General features: G+C 43.4%; 1 protein-coding gene across 2 annotated transcripts in view; it reads right to left on the bottom strand.

The window, feature by feature from the left end:
* luzp2 (leucine zipper protein 2) overlaps window positions 1–21960 on the bottom strand; it is a 358151-nt gene that overhangs the window by 133023 nt on the left and 203168 nt on the right. The gene's annotated exons all lie outside the window — the stretch shown is intronic.

Below are 21960 nucleotides of genomic sequence, written 5' to 3'. Positions count from 1 at the left end.
TCTTAAATTATTAAAGTAAGCAAGTAGGAGAAATATTTCACCATCGCTTCGCGTGGCTTATGCTATGTACCATGTATTTAACAAATGAGGCAGAAATCTACGGCTATTTCATTAAAATGCTCTTTAACGTTTCAAAAAAAGTAAGCGTATCTGCATTTTTAAAAATTTAGGCAAGAAAATGTTACGTTTTAGTCTTCTGATTGATTACCCTGCAGGTGTATTTGCTGTCTGACTCTAGTCGATACACATTTCTTTTAAGTGTTTCTAAATCCACCACATCCTCACCATACTAAACAGATGAACGATTCAGAATAGTTCAGCTTTGAATGATTTTTCCATAGAACTGCCAATAAGCAGTGCTGAGCTTCTCAATTGTATGGATTCTAACTCAACACAAGTTTAAACTGAGGGAAAAGAGTCAACCCATTTTGATTTGCCTTGAGCAGTGAAGCAGGATCGTTAGGGAATCTCTAAGACAGAAAGGGAAGTCCATATTGAATGATTTTAATTCAACTCAAAAATGATTACAGCGCTGTGATTTACATTGGCACATGTTTAGTCACATTTTCCAATTCCTGATTTAAACTGGCTCCTCTCCACAGTCCAATCTGAATTCAGTAGCGAGACATTGAATGCATTGTAGAGGGACTCAAAGTCACTTCCTCTGATATTCTTCTTATGCATAATCATAATGCTATTTTGCATGTCTGCAAACGACAATATCACTATGGTAACAAAAAGCATTATTCCAGAAGAAGTGTCTAGTTGATTCAAGATTTGTTCCAGCAGTGAATGTATCCGTGAGATGATGTTCCTTCTTGACAGGTTGACTTTGAAGGGCAGAATTCATTAATTTAATATTAAGGAAAAAAAACATTTTTGTTTTATTTTTCCATTCATTGTATTGTGTCAATAAGGATACCATGGGGGTAATATTGTCAACAGCATATCGTCCCTGACGTTGTAACTGAAAGTATGCGCCACTTCTGCCTTCTTGCTATTTCCCATTTCTCACGCAAGTACAATTAAAATTTAAAGTACAGTGGAGTGCAGGGGAGACACATGCGATTCTGCAGTGGGGGGGAAGCTTTCCTGTGGGGCAACTCACCATCAGCTGAAAATGCTGCAGCAAATGGTGGACTACACAAGAGCCTCCTGGTCAAACAGGGAGGCTCTGCATCATGGCTACAACTTTACTGCTCAACTCCATTGCCATTAATGTAAGACTTGAGAACAAAAAGGTGGCATTAGTGCTCTTTCAAAATTATATTTCACTTGTAAATATTTCACATTACATTGGTTTCACTGCATCACTGATATTTGTTGAGGTTAGTTTAGGCAGAGATCTAAATGTAATGGCAAGCCTCATGGTTGTCGCACATTGATGGTTACAGGAGAGTTAGGGACATTTTGATCATTGTGGAAGAAACAATGTTTTATTTTTTTGTTCACTCTTTAATGAATGTTCATGTTAGTGGCCAATGTTGTACTCGCCACTCTGTGGGACATGCCTGGACTTGCAGACTCAGCTGGCCCTCCTTTCTATGAATTAGAAGGGACATTGTCCAAAATCACTCTCAGCGGGAATAATTGAAAGGTTGTAGGTGAGCTCTCCCCGCTTCACTCCTCAATTCCCCTGGCCCCACTTCACACGACATCCCCACCCCAACCCCCACCACTAACTCATCCTTGCTGGTCCTGAGCCTCCAAGCAACCTACCATTCTCCTGCTCCCTTCCTTTGTGCCATAGAGTTAAATAAGGAAAACTGCTGACCTTACACAGAACTGCACAGAACTGGGCACCACATTTAAACAAACCTGAACTGGGTGCCATGAGATTCTCATCCGCTGCTGGCTTTATCTTGAAGCTAGGACGTAATTCTTTTAAAGGTTTTATGCTAATGATTATTCATGGCGTGCAGATGTAATACAGTATGAACACACCATAGGCTGTTGTGAAGCTTGACACACCACAAACACACTGTTGGCTTTATCTCTGCATCTCAACTCACCAATGGGAAATCAAGATTTTTCATCCCGCCTAATTCCATGCCACATTTGCAGGTTCCACAAAACTCTCCCCCATGTGTTAGCAACGCAGATTAAGACTGTCGTAACAAATTATAAACTGCGCATTTCTCAGAACTCCTAACTAGTTGGTGGGATCAAACTTAAAATTTAAGTGTCATCTATTTACTTGAGAAGACCATCTGAATTTTACTGAATTACAGCAGATTGTTGTAATCCAGTCTATAAAATGCCAAAAGGCTTTGCATATACTCAGCATATAAATCAACCTCTCCAACCTTTCAGCTATGAAATGCTACAGTTGTATTAGTGGTCAATGCATTTTTAAGCCAAATCACCAAATAAAATGTTTTATTTGTGATTTCATTTCGAGTTCTTTCCAAGAAAGCATTACTGAAGGAGGGCTCTGCCTCTTGGACTAGAAATGTGCATTTCAACTATATTGCGAAAATATTTTAAATAATTTCCACAATGTAATCGAGAGGCACTCTTGAAGAACAACATTAGGATTTGTGTTCGTTAACCTTTCCTCACCCCAAAATTTAAATGAATGGCTTGTTTGCATCCATCTTTTGATATTACTGTGGCCATTCCCATTGAGGCAGCTTGCTCAGCAGGAGACCTAACAGCATTCAAGGCTAGTACACTTTCCCACTAGCCTTTAGCTCTTAAAGGAAGCCTGCCCCTCTTGAAGGGACGTTGAACTGAAGGAAACAAGGCAGCTGCTGCCTGTCAGTTCTGGATTGGAGAGAAGGGAAATGGAACACCAGAGCATAGGAAGGGTTCCACTGTTTACAGATGTGAAACTGAAGGCCTTAATCTTGAGGTGGACAGCAATTTATGACGAATCTTCTAATAATGCTCCTGGTGAGAGCATGCATTTTGTTCAATGGATGTGCAACCTCCCGGCTCTATTTCCAATTGTGCCACCGGATCTCCAGTGTGCACTTAAACAGGTGGACGAGATCTCGCGTTTAATGTATAATCACCAGGCTGTCATTTCCAATCAAACAGATTCCTCTCAGTGATGCACTGGACAGTTAGCCTAGATCATTCAACTAGCTTGCTTCGACTATGTCACATGTGGTTAAATAGAATCCTCTGCAAAAGCAATGGTCAAACTCCTTATTGTACTGTCCTTGGCCCTGTTCTTACCCTTAACTGGCATGTCCCTTGAATTTAAGGAAATGCTGGCTAATGCTCTTTCTACAGCAAGTGAATTAAAAGTGCTATGAGGACTATAAATTTTGAATACAGCGCATTTGATTGTTGGGTTAGGCCTACTTTATGTTTCGGCTCTGCTACAGAAAGCATGATTCTTTCCGGAACACTCTCCATTTGCCTGCATGAGTGCAGCTCCAACAACACTCAAGAAGCTTAATACCATTCAGGACAAAGCAGCCCACCTGAACGGAACCCCATTCACCATGTTAAACATTCACTCCCTCCACCACTGGTGTACAGAGGCAGTAGTGTGTACCATAAACAAGAGGCATTGCAGGAGCTTGCCAAGGCTCCTTCAACAGCACCTTCCAAACCCACAATCTCTATCATCTAGAAGGACAAGGGCAGCTGATGCTTGGGAACACCACGACCTGCAAGTTTCCCGTCAAGTCACTCAACGTCCTGATGTGGAAACATCTCACCATTCCTTCACTGTCTCTGGGTCAAAATCTTGGAACTCCATGCCTAGCAGCACTGTGGGTGTACTTACACCACCTGGACTGAAGTGGTTTAAGAAGATGGCTCACCACCACCTTCTCAAGAGCAATTAGGGATGGGTAATAAATGTTGGCCATGCCAGTGACACCCACACTCCAAGAATGAATAGAAAAAATGTGGAGGGGTTCAGTAGCAGAAGCTCCCACTTGTGCATCCCACCATTTATTTTAAGTCCCTTTATCTCATGTAACAGCAATTTTTAAGGCAAGTTGAATACAGTTATTGTGAGATGTAATCCTGATTAATTAGTCTCTTCAGGTGGCTGGTGGCCATCTGGCTCATGCTAGCCTTGGTAATAAAGAGGTGCTCAAGTGTTGATTTGAAGAAGAATAGTCAGAGCATATTTGATTAGATTGCCCATCTGGATTTGATAATTTATTTAACGCATCAAGAAAACATAGAGAGTAACAGCTTCCCATTTTGCCAAAAACACACCCTACAGCTCCAATAAATATCCTGAAATTTTCATGAGATGTAAAAATTATTCAGTCTTTAGATATGATTGCCAACAACAATATTGTTACATATTCCAGTTGCTCTCCAGAAAATCTTTTTTTTTTAAAGTGTTAACATCTAATTTTTCTTAAATGAGGCATTAACACCAAGTACGTAAGCAGTTAATATGAAAGTATAGATGACTGTATGTTGAAATTACAAGTTACTAGAAGCACCAGTTTATATACCTACAGTAATAGGCAAGTTAAAAACTAAAACGATGTGCCCTTCCTAAAGGGGATATGTTCAAATTAATTTTTGAGCCTATAAATACATTGAAAGCTGGCAGAGGGGAGAGGAAGGCAGTGAGGTTTTGTAACCTGCTCATGATAACTGATGAATGCATCAAAAGGGTAAGCTGATAAAAATCCATGCCAATATCACTGTCTCAAGGGAAAATTCATTAGGAAAAGAAGGTTCAGGGAACAGTAGGCATAGTGGTAAAGTTACTGGACTAATGATCCAGACATCTGAACTAATGATTGGGAGACATGAGTTCAAAGACCAATCATGGCACCTGGAGAACTTCAATTTTAATTCAATATAAGGCTAATCACAGTAATGGTGACCGTGAAAATACTGGATTGTCACCTGGTTCACTGATGCCCTTTCAGGAAGGAAATCTATCGCCTTTGAATGGTCTGGCCTACATGTGATTTCAGACCGACAGCAATGTGGATGACTCTTAACTGCCCTCTTAAATGGTCCAGCAAGCAAACTCCTCAGTTATCAGTGATTAGGAATGGACAGTAAATGTTGGTCTTGCAAGTAATGAATTAATTAATAAATTAATACATTAAAAACAACCCTGACACCTATAAACGATGCATACAACTAAGGGACAAATGCTAATGGGTTAAAGATTGTCAAACAAATTAATTGAAATGTATTGCCTATTAGCAGGACTAGAGGCGAACTGCTGATTTTGTAGATTAAGACTTTATAACTGGAATCAAACTTATAAGCTAAAGCACTCAGCAACGTGTGTCAAATCTGGGCTCCTGTTCACTGACAGAAAAGCAAAATACTGCAGCTGATGGACATCTGAAACAAAAGCAGAAGATTCTTGAAACAGCATTTCAGTCCAGAGTTCTGGAGAGAAGAGACAAGGCATGTTGTGTATAGCTCCTTCCTTCAGCTTTGTTGCAAGGGCTGCACCCAAAGGGTCTTGTCCATTCTCTCCTCTGATGCTGCCTAACCTGCTCCGAGTTTCTTGAGGAAGTGGATTATCCTTGCTGCCAGGTAAATAAATAATGTGAAAAACAGTTTTGAAAGTGTATTACCACTGCAATCTCTCTGTTTGGAGTGACTCTGGTAGATGAGGTCAATGGTTAGTAAAAAAAAATGGAGTACCTCAGCTTGAAAGGAGATGAATGATAGGGGATCATGTGAAATAGCAAAAAAGTTAATCCTAAACACTATCTCAAGTTAAATTATTATTTGCAGGATGAGGGAAGTGAGGTAGAAACTGCTATTGACAGGAAGCACTTCTTCACACAAAGGTTAAGGGTAGTGAAAACAAAAGCTCTTGAAGCCTTTCAAATTGCGACAAGATACTCTAATGTGGGAGAATAGGCTTCTATGGAAGTTTGATCAAATGATCCTCCTCATCTGTGGTCACGCATGTGTCAAGTGTGATACTCCCTGGGTCATTGCTGTTAAACTTGGATTATTCAAAATCGAATACAAAAGTGCTTTGGTACAGTATCAGGCTCCAACATTGCATCCTTACATAGAATCAGAGAACGTTTTTTTTTTCTTTATTCTTTCATGGGATGTGGGTGTTGCTGGCAAGGCCAGCATTTATTGCCTATCTCTAATTGCCCTTGATAAGGTGGTGGTGAGCTACCTTCTTGAACTGCTGCAGTCCATATGGTGTAGGTCGCCTCCTGACTCCCCAAACCCTGTCCACTATCTACAAGGCACAAGTCAGGAGTGTGATGGAATACTCCCCACTTGCCTGGATGAGTGCAGCTCCCACAACACTGAAGACGCTGGACACTGTCCAGGACAAAGCAGTCAGCTTGATTGGCACCACATCTGCAAACATTCACTCCCTCCACCACCGACACACAGTAACAACAGTGTGTACCATCTACAAGATGCACTGCAGGAATTCGCCAAGGCTCCTAAGACAGCACCTTCCAAACCCACAACCACTACCACCTGGAAGGACAAGGGCAGCAGATAGGTGGGAACACCACCACCGGGAAGTTCCCCTCCAAGTCACTCACCATCCTGACTTGGAAATATATCACTGTTCCTTCACTGTCGCTGGGTCAAAATCCTGGGACTCCCTTCCTAACAGCACTGTGAGTTTACCTACACTACATGGACTGCAGCAGTTCAAGAAGGCCGCTCACCACCAACTTCTCAAGGTCAACTAGGGATGGGCAATAAATGCTGGCCCAGCGAGTGAAGCCCACATCCCGTGAATGAATTTTTTAAAAGGTACACACAATGCTATTATGGAGGGAGTTCCAGGATTTTGACCCAGCGACAGTGAAGGAGCAGCAATATATTTCCAAGTCAGGATGATGCCTGGCCTGGAGGGGAACTTCCAGGCGGTGGTATTCCCATATGTCTGTTGCCCATGTCCTTCTAGATGGTGGTGGGTTTGTTAGGTGCAACCTAAGGAGGCTTGGTGAGTTCCTGCAGTGCATCTTGTAGATGGTACACACTGCTACTACTCTGTGTCAATGGTGGAGGGACTGAAAGTTTGTGGATGGAGTACCAATCAAGTGGGCTGCTTTGTCCTGGACGGTGTCAAGCCTCTTGGGTGTTGCTGGAGCTGCACTCATCCAGGCAAGTGGTGAGTATTCCATCGCACTCCTGATTTGTGCCTTGTAGATGGTGGACAGGCTTTGCGGAGTTATAAGCTGACTTACTCGTTGCAGGATTCCTAGCCTCTGGCCTGGTCTCATAGCCACAGTATTTATATGGCTAGTTCAGTTCAGCTTCTGGTCAATGATAACCCCCAGGGTGTTGATAGTGGGGGATTCAGTGATGGTAATGTCATTGAATGTCAAGGGATGATGGTTAGATTCTCTCTTGTTGGAGATAGAGATTGCCTGGCACTTGTGTGGTGTGAATGTTACTTGCCACTTGTCAGCCTGGATATTGTCCAGGTCTTGCTGCATTTGGACATGGACCGCTTCAGTATCTGAGGAGTCACGAATGGTGCTGAACATTGTGCAATCATCAGCGAACATCCCCACTTCTGACCTTATGATGGAAGGAACGTCATTGATGAAGCAGCTGAAGATGGTTGGGCCTAGGACACTACCCTGAGGAACTCCTGCAGTGATGTCCTGGAGCTGAGATGATTGACCTCCAACAACTGCAGCCATCTTCCTTTGTGTTAGTTATGACTCCAACTAGCAGAGAGTTTTCTCCCATTGACTCCAGTTTTCCTGGGATTCCTTGATGCCACACTCGGTGAATGCTGCCTTGATGTCAAGGGCAGTCACTTTCACCTCACCTCAGGAGTTCAGCTCTTTGGTCCATGTTTGGACCAAGGCTGTAATGAGGTCAGGAGCTGAGTGATCCCTATAGAACTCAAACTGAGCATCAGTCAGCAGGTTATTGCTAAGCAAATGCCACCTGATAGCACTGTTGATGACCCCCTTCCAACACCTTACTGATGATCGAGAGTAGGCTGATGGGGCAGTAATTGTTCTGCTTTTTGTGTACGGGACATACCTGGGCAATTTTCCACTTTGCCAGGTAGATGCTCTGTTGAAGAGTCATACGGACTCAAAACGTTAACTGTGTACCTCTCCGCAGATGCTGTCAGGCCTGCTGAGTTTTTCCAGGTATTTTTGTTTTTGTTTTGGATTTCCAGCATCCTCAGTTCTTTGCTTTTATCTAGATGCCAGTCTTGTTGCTGTACCTAGTGTAGTTAAGAGTCAATCACATTGCTATGGGTTTCTAGTCAAATGTAGGCCCTTCCTTCCCTCTTGGGAGCAGATATTTTTACCGCCATAGGTGATAGTTGCAATGGTTACCATTACTGAGACAAGCTTTATGCTCCAAATTTATTAATGAATTTAAATTCCACCAGCTGCCATGGAGAGATTTGAACCCATGTTCCCAGAGCATTAACCTGGGCCTCTGGATTACAAGTGCAGTGACATTACTGCTACACCACCATCGCCCCATCAATACAGTTCAGAAGGCGGCCATTTAACCCATTAGGTCTCTGATGGCCCCTTGGTGGAGCTATCCAATTCGTTCCATTCCCCTACTCTTTCCCGTAGCTCTGTATTTTTTTTCCTTCACATATTTAGTCAATTCATTTTTTAAAGTTCCTATTATATCTGCTTGCTCCACCCTTTCATGCAGCACATTTGAGATCATAACAACTGACCACGTCAAAGAAAAATCTCCTCATGGCATCTCTGGTTCTTTTTCCAAATAATTCTATGTCCTCTGGTTACCAACCCTTCTGCCATTGGAAACAGCTTGATCTTGTTTTTCCCATCAAAATCACTCACGATTTTGAACATCTCCATCAAATCCCCTCTTAACCGCCTCTGCTCTAAGGAGAACAACGCCAGCTTTTCCAGCCACTCCACACGGCTGAAGTCCATTATCCCTGATACCATTCTAGTAACTCTCTTCTGCACCATCTCTAAGACCTTTATGTCTTTCCTAAGGGATGAGTAACTTTGGGCAGAAGAGAGAGGGAGCGAGAAGGAAGTGGGCACCAGAAGACCCTTCCCTTCCAAAATGGCCTTTCAATTGACTTCCCACAAGCCAATGATATACCACCACCACTCTCCTGCCAGTAGCCACAGTTGCCGGTGCTTAAGGTGGCAGGCAGAAATTTTATCCTGTTTCCTGGGCCCTGCTCCTGCTACACATTTAAATATGATGGGGTAGTCAAGATGCAGGCTTCCGCGTTCCCTAGTGGGAAAAGGGGGAACAAAGAAGATTCCAGGTGATGCTTTGAGTGGCAGGAACCTGGTAGTCCGCTTCCCCATTCATATCTCTCTTATTTCTCTGCTCCTGTTGCCCTGTATCCAGCCCACATTTGATTGTGATCTTGCAAGTTGTCTAAAAAAAATCAATAACAGCTGTGGCAATTTTTGAACGATAGAACTTCAGTGTCAACCAGTGGAATTAGCTTGACTGCATTGTACTATCAGTCTGATGAGCTGCATGACTAAGATTCTTCTTCAATTACTGATAAATAGGGCCAGGTGCAAGATAAAGCCAGAAGTTTCAGCTCTTCAATGTGGTTTTAAAGAAGATAGAGGAATGAGAAATGCTCCCTTTATGGTACACATAATATCAGAATGAACCCTAGAGATGAAAAAAGGTGTATTCATGTGTTTTATTGATTATAGCAAAGCATTTGATAAGGTGAAACATGAAGAACTGATGAGCAGCTTAGAGTCTCTTGACCTTGATGGCAAAGATCATAGAGTTATAAGAAATCTTTATTGCAGACAAACTGCAGCCGTGAAAGTTGAGAATGATCCAAGTGATTTTGTGAAGATTAAAAGGGTGAGACAGGTTCACAAATCTTTCCAGATTTATTCAGTTTGCAAAGTGAAAATATTCTTAGAAAGATTGAAGACCTTATTAGTTGGAGGTTTCAACTTTAATAATATAAGATATGCTGATGACACCGTTCTTACTGCCAGCTCTGAAGAGAAACTGCAAAAGATTTTGCATAGAGTAGTGAGTGAAAATGAGAAGAAAGGGCTGAGCATAAATTGTAAGAAAACAAAATGTCTAGTAGTGTCCAAAAAGAAAATCATACCAGAATGTGAGATCACAGTGGAGAATGAAAAAATAAAACACGTAGGCAAATTTTGTTACCCGGGTAGCATGTTTACATTGGATGGAACATGCGACCAAGACATAAGACAAAGGATTGGAATGGCTAAAGATGCATTTCAAAAAATGAAAAAGGTTATGATCAGCTGAAAAATTAGCCTTGAAAACAAAGCTGAGAATCCTGGAATGCTGCGTCACACCAATGTTGACATACAGAAGTGAGCGTTGGACGATAGGTGAAGCAATGCAGGGAAGAATTGGGGTGCAGTGTTATGGTTTTTGAGGCAAATAATGAAGATACCTTGGACAAGTCACACTAACAATGAAGGGGAGCTAGTAAAATCTGAGATGAAAAGAACTCTGCTGACCAAGATCAGGAAGAGACGGAGAAGAAATCAGTTAACGTTTCGAGCCTTCATGGCCCTTCGGCAGAAGGGCCATGAAGGCTCGAAACGTTAACTGATTTCTTCTCCGCCGATGCTGCCAGACCTGCTGAGTTTTTCCAGGTAATTCTGTTTTTGTTTTGGATTTCCAGCATCCGCAGTAGCTTTTAGCTTTTTGTTTTTATCAGGAAGAGACGGTTGGGATTTCTTGGGCACGCAATAAGAAATCATGATTTAATAAGTCTGATGCTGATGGGAAAGATCAATAGTAAAAGAGATCAAGGTAGACAAAGAACCATGGGCAGAATAGCCCCAGATTTGCACTAAGTGCAGTAGTGGGCGGGAAAAAGAACATTTTACCCGCTGGCTGCAGTGGTGGCTTTTTACACCGTATCATCCCAATCCCATCTCATTAATCATGCATTCCTGAGAAACACGCCATTTAGCTGGGTGGGCGGACTCCGATTCACCCACCACGCCGTCACCTCACTGCTTCCTCGCTCTGGGCACCATATTTAAAGTGCAGCTGCACGCACACCTCTCAGTGCTTCCAGCCAGGACTGCTGCACAGAAGACAGCCCCAAAAGGCAAGAAGACTGCAGCCCCCCGATTCAGTGACACACACCTAGGATGACTTCTAGACGCTGTTGGAGCCTGCAGGACAGTCCTCTACCCCGACTCTGGTGCAAGAGGCCCATCAGTGTCACCACTCCAGCTTGAGAGGCGGTGGCAGAGGTGGTCAGTGCCAACACTATCCACAAGAGGTTCGCCATCCAGTGCAGAAAGAGGACAAATGATCTCATCCAGCCACCAGGGTAACGTGATTATCTCATCACTCTAAACTCTCACGCTCACAAGACCATCAATTATTCATCCCACTCACTGCTAGCTCAAGGGTCATCACCACTCACTCTCCCACACACATTCTCACATCTCCATCTGTCCTCACCTCCTCTGGACACTGCCTCCTCACTATATTGAGGCCACTTGCACAAATCAACGTGTGCCCCCACAAACACACCCTGGGATACCCTCCTTCCCCAGTACAGCCCTAGCCCTGCAGCCTCTTCCCTTGCCGGAAGCCACTTATCCCCCTTTCCCAGCAAGCCCTGGCCCTGCAGCTGTTGAAAAGCCACCCCTGCCTTACGATTGGTCTCATAAGAAGAGACCCGCCTGTGAGCCCCCCCTAAAAGTGATGTGGTGCTGCCTGTGAAGCCTGGCGCTGTTGACTGCGAGTGCTGCCCGAAGCAAGGTAGGCAAACAAGCCTTGAAGCCCTGAGTGAAGTGCAGCCCGCCAGGGGCACATCGCTTATGTTCAGTTGTGAAATACGTTGGTGTGCAATCACATCGACGTGCCTGGATGATCCAACGTGGGGATATGATTCCGGTGAGCAGGGTTTATAATTATATGCAGATGTGTTACAGTGAGGTTCCCAACGTGCAGTGGTGGGAAACACTGTCCGCCATTGACGGGGCAGAGCGGACGATTGCAAACTGGTTTCACAACGTCGCGAAACCGATTTTCTGGCCTTCCCGCCATATTGTCCGCTCACGCCCTCCATGATGTCCAACACCAGCGGACACCGAAAATTCCGCCCTATCTTTCTAAAGAGCCTCACAAACTGGATGAATGTACCACCAGCGAAGACGATTCACGCCTCTAGAGCAAGATTAACATGGAGATCCATGGTCGCCAACACCCTCTTAGGGCATAGTACTTGAAGAGAGAGAGAGAGAGAGAGAGAGAGCTGGTAGACATATGAGGCTGCTAAACTCTTCTAATCTATGTTCACAGCGTACAATCTGTCATTACCAATTTGCATTTCCAGTTGGTGTCAATAGAATCTGCAAGAGCTTAAATGGTAAATAATTGGTAAATAATAACTAATCAGGTATTTGCTGTGTAGATCTGAATTTTAGGCAGAAATTCCACCCATCATTAAACCTACCCATTAGTCTCTGTGCTCTCCAATACTATGGTCTACAGGATCGGGTTTGATACCGATACTCTTCAACAAGAAGGTATCTTGCAATATTTCCATGCAGGAAATTGTAATTTTTAACTGTGCCAAGATCCAAGCAGCTATGACTTTGTGACAGTCTTTGTTTTCTGGTTATCCAATATCTTCATCTGATTCCGTTGTTCCGATGTTGATGGGGAGGTGGCGACAGAGCAAGTGTGGAGGAACCTATCTGGAAATCCTCTTGATGCAGAGGACCTGCTGGGTTTAACAGCAGGACCTGGTGATCATTTTTTCCCCCTCGCTGTTTCCTGCCTGGCAGCTCACCAGATTGATAGGCGGGGCAGCTGCTGGGGGTACAGAGCACCAGCAGAGGGGAAAGATCAGGCTTGGTGGAGTGGGGCAGGGGTGGGGGGGCGGGGTGGGGGGAGGGTGCTGCAGTGATGATCAACCAGTTGTCAGGCACGAGGCTGGACAGTAAAGTTTAGTTGAGAGGCAGGGGTCAGCCAATTAGCAGGCAGATGGGTCAAGATTGGGGGGTTGGAGGGAGATTATTGGTTAATTGCCGGGCAGGAGGCTAGAGATTGGGTATCGAATGAGGGGGCGGGGGGGGAGTGTTAGCCCAATGAGGACAGGCCACAATTGACAAAAGGAAAGTTGAAGGATTGCTTGAAGGTTTAGGGGAGTATTCATGCTCCCTCTGGCCGACAAGGAGCGCTATAAATGTATTTGCCTTCTGCTGATGGCTGCTTCCAATTCTATTTAATTGTCGGGTTTCCTCAGCCCTGGGGATGTTGACTGACAGCTGTTAAATTCAAATCAGGCTCCCTAACTGCTCTGTGGGAATCAAATGAAATATTATAGTGAAGTGGCCCACCTCTCTCAGTCGGCTCACCCGCACAACACATACCTGTTGCCGTAAAAATGGTGGCCGATGTGTTTGCAGCAAGCTGGGGATGCGTTCTACGATTTAAGATTTTTACCCTCCTTTTAGAGGGGGGGTTAATATTGGTCCCAGTAGTATTTCGCAATTCATGATGTCCTGAACCTTCCAGCAGCCATTTTCTCCTTTAAAGGATTACTCCAGCACCAGGAAATTTGCTTCCATTTGCCTGACCTCCCGGTGCCAGTTTGTTGTTGTAGCTAGGACCTTGCAATTTATTGAAGGACACAAGTAAATTTCATCCCGGAATGACTGTTCAGAGTATGTCGGGTGTACGCTCTCTGCTGCACAGTTCCCTGCAGTGTTTCCAAAGGAAATTTTACCTCATTCTGAAGACATTCCTGATTAAGCTAGGAGAAAAGTTGATGATCAGTGATAACATAAATTTTCACTCTCGGTTAAGATTCAAATCTGCCTAAAATCTGAATGCTGAAGATTTATTTAAAGGATAACTTCAGTAATTCTGTGTCCCTAGCAGTGAAACGTGCTCAGAGGAAGGACGAGTTGGAAAACTGATACTGTGATGTCGTGGCAAAGCTGCCTTTAAGAATGACAGTCCTGCTGGGGGGGCGGGGGTGCAATTAATTTAAAAGATCTGGAACTGAAAGCCAGCCTCAGTAATGGTGATTGTGAAACTATCATCAAATGTTGTAAAGACCCATCTGGTCACTAATATCCTTCAGGGAGGGAAACCTGCCGTCCTTACTTGTTCTGGCCTACATGTGACTCCAGATGCACAGTATTGTGGTCAACTCTTAAACTGCACTCAGGGGCAATCAGGGATTGGAAACTAATGCTGGCCTTGCCCATATCTCATGAAAGAATAAATAAAAATCTCCGACTTTTGCTCACTTCAAATGGCAACATAAGCTCAAGCGATTGAATTTATTATTCAATTTATTATTCAATAAGTGTTGAGGCTATCCAAATTGTTTTCACACTTGTTCCTGAATTTTATCAAACTGTGAGTGCATGATATGGAACTTGCCCCTTGTCAAAAGCAGATAATTATTGCATTGTTCCTGTCTCCAAAATGGTTTCTACTTGTGTGATGTAAACACAGGAGGTATAAATGTATTCAGTGTTGTTAATCAACTTGTTTAGTTCTAACTTTCTCATCCACAGTAAAATGTAATACATGCACAGAATTACAATGTAACATCTACAGAGTGCATATTTATAAACCATGATGGAATCAGAAAATTACCATACCGACTTCTACTATCCCTCCAAAAGTATTGTTCATTATGTATTTAGCAGATGGCAAAATTTTCCTCTTGGTGCTCAAATGGCACATTTTCCAGAATGTTTTTTAAATTACTTTTTTGGTGTGCCAATTACAAGAAACCAGTTGAATCACTCCGTAATGGCAATGCCAGCCATCAACAACCATGCTCAACATTACATTACTAGGCACCTCCTTTGTTATCATTGTAGGCAATTTAAAAATTTGGATCCATATGGTAGTTGTATTCAAATCCAGTCAAGACTGATTTAATAATTCCCCACTGTCTAATGACATTTAAGGATCCTGAGTGAAAATAATTTGGATAATCTCAACCCAGTTCCCAATGGACACATCTGCAGACCCAGACTACCTATAATTCAATACTAATTGAACAATTTCACTTAGAAAGTTCTCAAAGAGATTTTCTATGGAAAAATAGACATTTGAGATGTCACCTGGATTCTTCTATTGGATGTGTTTATGTTGGAATGGTTTCAACGCCACGTTTTTTTGTTCTCTGCCTGACAGCAGGTCCTAGGTTATTATTCATCAAACCAATGGCTGAGAGACATGAATTCTCACTATGGGTATGTCAATGAGGCAGGGCCTGAGTCTGCCTCAGCTGGATCAGGGATTGAACCCTGTGGTGTTGATGTTAATCTGGTCCATACGCTAGCCTCTCGTCCAGTGCCTATCCATGCGAAATCACTGCTAACCCACTGCTATTTGCTTCTGGAAGCCACATTAACCATGCAGGACGGTTTAAAGGGCCAGAAAACAGCTATTGATTGGCTTAGCACCTCTGGGCGTACATTGTGATGCAGCCCTTGAATGACTGGAGATTGTTAAAGGGGAGCCTTGAATTCTGCAGATCCAGACACTGCACAGTGGTGTTCCTGAATGTTTCCCAGGTTAGGGACACTTTTTTACATGGCTGCCAGCAGTTGCTCCATCCACCTCGCACCTCCCCTGTGGAAGGTGCAGGCTAGCTTTAAACTTTGCTGTTAGACCCCTGCTGATTTATCCAGCCAATCAACAGTGCAGTTAGCAATGGATGGATGTTAAAATCATTGAAAGGGGCATGAAGGAGGCACATGGTCTGCACTGCAATCAGCGGATGGGGGTTAATCACACATCATAATCCTTATGCTTGTTTTTGGGTGCAGTCAAAATTAGCCACCAATGAATATAAGATTATCAGAGATTTGTTAGGACGTGGAATCTGCTATCACATTTTTTTTAAAATTCATTCATGGGATGTGGGCTTCGCTGGCTGGGCCAGCGTTTATTGCCCATCCCTCATGGCCCTTGAGAAAGTGGTACCTTCTTGAACCGCTGCAGTGCATCTGGTGTAGATACACTCACAGTGCTACAGTTGAAAGAACAGAAAGGGAAAGACTTGCATTTAAATAGCACTTTTCATGACCACTGGATGTTTCAAAGTGCTCCACGGCCAATGAAGTACTTTTTGATGTGTAGCCGCTGTTGTAATGTAAGAATAATTGAGGCAGATACATTTAAGTGGATGCTAGAATCACACATGAAAAAGGAAGAAATAGAAGGGTATTTTGATCAGGTGAAAGTAAGTCAGTTGGGTGGAGGCTTGTGTGGAGCATGGTATAGAGTTGCTGGCCTTATTTCTGTGTTATAAGTTATAATGTAATCATTTCAGTTAGACAATGTCACAGGATTTACAGGAGCTGATTAGAGCTAGCTGCTCTATAACAATGACGGGCTCTCCATCTGAGCCTGCAGCCCGTGCCGATGGATCACAAGGAGTCATTACCGATCTCTTTGTCCGTCCGGAGAGTGCCTGTGAGACTGCTTCCTTAAGAGAGGCTCTTTTCATTTGATCCCAAGGCTTCTGGAGCAGCAGTCTGAACATTTATAAAATAATCTCTCTGTTCTTAGAATCTATGATACTGAGTGCTCCATTATGGATGCTATGGGAATCAGTACGTGGTCAATGGTAAACTGCAGTGCAGACAACAATTCACCCGATGGCTGTTGTGCAGACCCAGTTAATACTCTCCTCCATACTTCATGAGATCCTGCCATGTATTTATGCACAGTCACTAGTGACTCATATAGTCTAATCCTCTCACCAGTCTCCCTTCATAAGAAAGACAGGCTTACATTTATAATACACCTTTCATGACCTCAGGATCACACAAAATATTTTACTGACAATGAAGCACCTTTTGAGGTGCAAAAGGCCACAGCCAGTATGCGCACAGCAAGCTCCCAAAAACAGCATTACGATAATGATCAGATAATCTGTTTTAGTGACTGACTGAGATGTAAACATTAGCTAGGAATAACCCCAGGCATAACTTCCCTGCTTGTCTTCCAAACAGTGTCACGGCTTTTTTTTCACTTCTACCTGAAGAAAACAGGCAGCATCTCAGGTTAACATCGCATCTGAAAAACTGAAGTTAAGCCAGATTTTTTTGTGCTCATGGGTAGAATTTTTGGCTTGATGTGCGGGGGGCGGGGCCTGCTCACCAACGTGCAAAATGACACCCGGTGACGTCAGGCGGGTTTCCCGACGTCACCGCGCGTCATTTAGATTTTCAGTTCGGCGGGCGCATAGCCGACTCAGCTGCGCGTCCGCCAAACTGTCAAAGGCCTAGTTAGGCCTGTTAAAAACTACTTAAAACAATTAAATGAGCTGCCCATCCAACCTTGAGGTTGGCGGACAGGCGAAGAGCCCAAGCGGCCTCCGCATTTTCCATGAAACCTCATTCACGGGCGGGATGAGGTTTCATGAAGTGTTTAAAAATTCAATAAATATTTTTTTTAAAAATTCACTGACATGTCCCAGCTCCTGTGACACTGTCACGTGAGGGGACATGTTTTAAAAGTTCTTAATTTAATTATTTTAGATGTTTAAAACTTAAACAAATCTCCCTGACGCACAGAGGTGCCTCAGGGGGATTTCTGCACTCGTTCACTCGCATGTGCGAAATAGCCCCGACTGTGCTCAGTGCTTCCGGGCGAGCATCGTGCTGGGCGGGCCTTAATTGGCCCGCCCACGTAAAATGGCGGCGCGGCCCCAATCGGGGGCGCCGAGCGGGTTCACGCCTACCCCCGGACAACCCCCCCCTGTCAGAGGGGAATTTCTGCCCTATGTCTCTGGGGTGGCATTTGAACCCACAACCTCCTAACTCGAGGACAAGGGAGTTACCAATTCCCCAGAAGGACAAAAAACAGCAACACTTGGAAATGACTGGTACTGGTCCAAACTGGAGTTCCATTTTAAGGCATGCAAGACCAGTTCGGACCAGTACCAGTCATTTCCAAGTTTTACTGGTTTATCCTCCTGGGAATTGGAACAACAGCTACCATCTCATAGGAAGACCTGGTCAGTTGAGAATCCCAAAGCGCCTCTGTAGAGGCAGAGATCATATTGACTTTTCGTTGCCACTGGGTCAAAATTCTGGAACTCCCTTCCTAACAGCACTGTGGGTGGACCTACACCACATGGACTGCAGCGGTTCAAGAAGGCAGCTCACCCACCACCTTCTCAAGGGCAAATAGGGATGAAATAAATGCTGGCCCGGCCAGCAAAGCCGTGAATGAATGAATAAAAAGCAGAAGGTTTTTACCCCCCTACTGCCAGCAACATACACGTACACATCATTGTCAATGCACAATGATTCTAGCAGTGCTACCTCTTCAATCACGCTATTTAAAAGAAAAGATAATGGAGATGGAATAGATACTGAATGTTAAAAACTTTTAAAAAGAGTAGGAAGAAATAAAAAGAAAGAGTTTACATTCACTACCTCAGGACATGCCAAAGCACTTTAGAGCCAATGAGGCACTCTTGAAAGTGTAGTCGCTTTTGTATTGCAGGCAGCGCTGAAACTTAAGGGTCCAGATATAGAAATCCATATAAGTGAAGGGCAAGATGATAAAACCGGAAAAGAAAGCATCATTGGTGCTAGATTTCATGAATCCAGGGGTTTTGATTCCTTTTTGATGCAGTTAACAGCTGCTCAGACTTGTTATTACTTTCCGTGCTCCATTGGTCAGCCCGCTGTGGGAGTTATAATGTACATTATGCACCTGAAAACTAGCAAGGGTTACCGAATAGATGTTAATTCTTACAGAAATTTGGAGTAACCACACTTAATCGCTCAATAACATGAATAACTATTGCTGAGTCTATATTCTGTACTGCATTCATGTAAAATGTATAACCTTGCAACAGTTTTTACATCCTCTTTTGTCTACTGAAGTACATCTTCAATGAACCTGCTATGGGGTTCTACATTTCTATTGTTTTTTTTGGCAGGAGTCTTCTGCAAACTTCTAAATAATACTCTAACACTTTGACTAATGAGGTAATCTTATAGAATTATATCCCTAGCATGAATCCTCAATTATTAGCCGCGTGTACAGGAATTCCGGCTTCCATGATTTCTACCCATTCATTTGATGGATGGAAAAGCATGGGGAGTTCACTCCAGGATTCCTGGTTATGGACGCTTGGCAGGTGAGACACAACTCTGGAAACACGGTTTGTAAAACTCATCCCAATGATCCTCTGCTACACTTTTACTTTTAGCATCCCTGATTACTTGAGGGTCGCTGAATCATGGCATAAGGGGCAGGGCAAGGAGGCAAGCCCCAGGTCTGCCTCAGCCAGAACAGGGATTGAGCACCATGCTGTTGGTGCGATTTGGAGCCACAGGCTAACTGTCCAGCCAACTGAGCTAACCAGCCTGCTGCTACAATTATGTCTCTCTTAAAATATTTATTCTGGACCTGACACTATTGCCCACTTAATTTTAAAAAAAAAGAACTGCAAAGGATGATCATTGACGATGATCGAGGAAAGTTAGAGGATTTTACAGAATAGAGGAACGTAGAAAATAGGAGCAAGAATAGGCCATTCAGCCCTTCAAACCACCAATCAGTAAGATTATGGTAGATCTTTTATCTCCCCTATTTCCCTTAGCATTCGAATGCCTCAGCACCATCACAGCTATGGGTACCTGACCCTAGAGAAAAATCATTCCAGCATGTGCTGGGTAGACTGAGACTCTGCTCTGTTTGTGCCTTTGGAGGTTCAGGGCCACAGTCTTTATTTTCTTTCACTCATTCATGGGATGGGGGCATCTCTAATTGCCCTTGAGAACTTTAATTAGATCTTTAATTCCAGATTTATTTTTTTAAGTGAATTCAAATTTCACCATGGTGGGATTTGAACCAGAACATTTCCTTGGTTTTCTGGATTACTAGACCAGTGACAACACCACCATGCTACCACCTCCCCGAGTATCAGTAGGTAGTTTTTAGTGTTAAAGCTGTCCCTTAGGTGCTGTGAGCATGGAATCGCACAACCTCTTTCCTAAGGTAGGCTGGCTTCATCTTTGGGCTGTTCTGACTTAGTCTGGTTTCAGCTTTGGATATGTATGTAACAAAACACCAGACATAGTCTTCTTCTTTCCTCACTTATCTTCACTTCCTAACTTTAACTAACCTTCAATGCACTTTATTTTCATCCTTGGCTCTTATTCCGTACTTTCTCACTCTGCTTCTAAGTATAAACTATTGAATTTATGTTTTGTGTGAATCACACTTTATGACTCTCCACTTCTAAAGATTTTAAACAACTGAACGTTACATTCACCTCTGGCTTTGCACTCTGAAATCTTCTTTCAACTTTCTAAATCCTTCCTGAGCCATCTAACCCCTCACTTTGAAAACAATCAGATTTAGATGAATAATGTCTGACCTTAAATGCTATGCACGATCACAGGGAACTCCACTTGCAGTGAGCTGGGCAATCGTAACGATTAATTCATTTAGGTGGATCATTTTCAAAAATGTTATTCAGCTAAACTGTTATGCCCTGGAAACTAGAATTGTCAGATTTCAATTAGTTACACAAAAAGCTCACTTCAAATAATTTTAGATTTTATTGGAAGAACATGAAAATGAAATGTTCCTACAAAGCCTTATTACAAAATCAGCTGAGTGCATCAATTTCCCTTTGTTCCCTTTACTTTGAACATTATGTTAACTCATCCTTGTAGAAGTGTAGCATTGGCCAAAATAGATAAATCTGATTATTTCTCTATATTGAGAGAATTAACTCCTTCTTCCTGGGATGTTGCAGTGCTCTCTGTGGGATGTGAGCAGAGGACCGCTCTTCTTGTAAATGTATCTTCAAGACCTGCCTTAGTTTCAGTAGGCATTAAACAGGGTGGTGAGGTGCTGTCATTACCCTAAAATTATGCCTTCACCAAGCCTCCCTATCCCTTCATTTTTAGCCTGCTACATCTTAACTCTCTGCCATTTCAGCAGCTGCTTCTCATTCATCACGCTGCTTGCCTGACATTGAATATAATATGAGTTGAAATTAAATTAAATACCGGGAAAATCAAAACCATTGTTTTCGGTCCCTGCCACCATCTTCGTTCCCTAACCACTGACTCCGGCCCTTTCTCTTGCCACTATCTGAGGTTGAACCAGACTACTTGCAACCTTGGCGTCCTATTTGACCCTGAGTTGAGGATCTGACCCATATCTTCCCCATTACTAAGAGCACATGCTCCCACCTCCAAAAAAATCATCCGTCTCTGTCCTTGCATCAGAGCTTCTGCTGTGAACATCCTCATCTTGCTCTGGTTATGACCAGACACAGCTATTCTAAAACTCCCCCTGCCTGGCCACCCAGTTTACACCTTCTGCAAATTTCAGTCAAAATCTTCTGCTCTTATCCTAACTCGTGCCAAAACCTGTTCACACATCACCCCTTTGGCTCGCTGACCAGTCTGGAAATGGTTTCAATGATTTTAAAATTCCCATCTTGTTTTCAAATCCTCCCACGCTGTGGTAAAATGGAGTGCTATGTACCTTTGAGAGAATGTAGTTAGTTGACCATGTGACTGTATTGACCAATCGCTGCAGAGCGCAGGCTTCTTGGTAACTGGAAGTCTAGAGCTGGAGGTGATTGAAGAAGCACACACGGTGTTCGTGCTCTGTTCTTAGTTCCAATAAACCACCAGTGTTTGTTCAGTTAATTGGTCTCTCTCCTGCCTGTATTGTTTCAAGCACGAACTCATGTGTTAATATCAAGGGTAGAGCTATCATTCACCGGACAAAGCGAGCCTGATAGCCAAAAACTTGAAACATGCCCTCTCTACCTCTGCAACCTCCTCCAGAACTACAAACCTCTGAAATCTCTGTGCTCCTCCAAATCTGACCACATGCGCACTCCTGATTTTAATCACCGCACTACTGGCATCCATGCCTTTAGCTGCCTTATCCCTAAGTGCTGGAAGTGCCTCCCTAAACCTCTCCACCTCTGTGACGTCTCTCTCCTCCCTTAAGACGCTACTTAAAACCTAGCTTTTGGTGTAATGTTCAAAAATCACTTTATGTGGCTCAATATCAAAT

This window comes from Cetorhinus maximus, chromosome 9 (assembly GCF_964194155.1).
Source record: "Cetorhinus maximus chromosome 9, sCetMax3.hap1.1, whole genome shotgun sequence".
Taxonomy (NCBI): Eukaryota; Metazoa; Chordata; class Chondrichthyes; order Lamniformes; family Cetorhinidae; genus Cetorhinus; species Cetorhinus maximus.
This window is presented reverse-complemented; position numbering and strand designations above follow the sequence as displayed.